At 36.7% G+C, this 1,139-nt stretch overlaps 1 pseudogene; it reads left to right on the forward strand.

Annotated features, from left to right (window-relative positions):
* The first annotated feature begins 805 nt into the window (after nt 1–805).
* On the forward strand, nt 806–871 carry LOC122126684 (annotated as a pseudogene).
* Nucleotides 872–1,139: the final 268 nt, after the last annotated feature.

A 1,139-nucleotide genomic window follows, 5' to 3' on the forward strand; every position in this document is an offset into this window, starting at 1 on the left:
AATATTTCTGCCAACTTCTCAAACTTATTAGCACATAGTTTTGAGAAGTATTCCCTTATAATGTTTTGAATCTTGGTTGTTTCTGTGGTGATATTTCCATTCGCATCTCTGAGTTTATTTATTTGGGTGTGTTATCTTCTTTTTCTCATAAGATTTGCTAAGGGTCTGTCAATTTTGTTAATTTTTTCGAAGAAGCAACTCTTTGTTTTGTTGATTTTTTGTATGTTTTTTTTGTGGATTCTAATACATTTAATTCTGATTTAATTTTAACTATTTCTTTTTGTCTACTGGATGAGGGTTTATCTTGCTGCTCTTTTTAAAGGAGGCTCAGTTGTCTCATTAAATTGTTGGTTTCAGATCTCTGCAATATAATGATGTAAGAACTCAAAGCTATAAACTTGCCCCTGAGTACTGCCTTTGCTGTGTCCCAGAGGAGCTGGTGATTTGTGTGCTCATTTTTGTTGAATATCATGAACATTTGAATTTCCTTTCTAATCTCTTCCACGACCCACTTGTGATTCAGCAGTGTCTTGTTCAGCCTCCATATGTTACCGGACTTTCTTTGGTGGCTTTTGGTGTTGAGTTCTAATTTTACTCCCTTGTGGTCTGAAAGAATTCAAGGTATAACTTCAATGTTTCTGAATTTGGACAAGTTTGCTTTGTGGCCTAAAATGTGGTCTATTTAGGAATATGTTCCATGTGCTGCTGAGAAAATGTATATTCTGATGCTGCTGGGTGAAATATGCAGCAGGCGTCTGTTAAATCTAATTAATTTAAGCAGTTGTTTAAATCTGCGGTTTCTCTCTTGAGAAGAATAGCTTGGCCCCTGCGTAAGGATGACATGCAAATTCGTGAAGCATTCCAAATTTTTACAACAGATGCTGGAGGGGATGTGGCCAGAAGGGAACCTTACTGCATTCTTGGTGGGAGTATAAACTTGTTCAACCACTTGGAAAGCAGTATGGAAGTTCCTCAAAAGATTCCAAATACAGCTCCTTTATGACCCAGAAATCCCACTTTTGGGCATTCACCCAAATGATTAGAAACAAGACCATTCTAAAACTACCAGCACAAATATGTTTATTGCATTATTTACCATAGGTAAGATATATAACCAACCCCGATGCCCCTAAGTAGAT

The sequence above is a fragment of the Dipodomys spectabilis genome, unplaced genomic scaffold (assembly GCF_019054845.1).
Source record: "Dipodomys spectabilis isolate Male_0828 unplaced genomic scaffold, ASM1905484v1 ptg000287l, whole genome shotgun sequence".
Lineage (NCBI taxonomy): Eukaryota > Metazoa > Chordata > Mammalia > Rodentia > Heteromyidae > Dipodomys > Dipodomys spectabilis.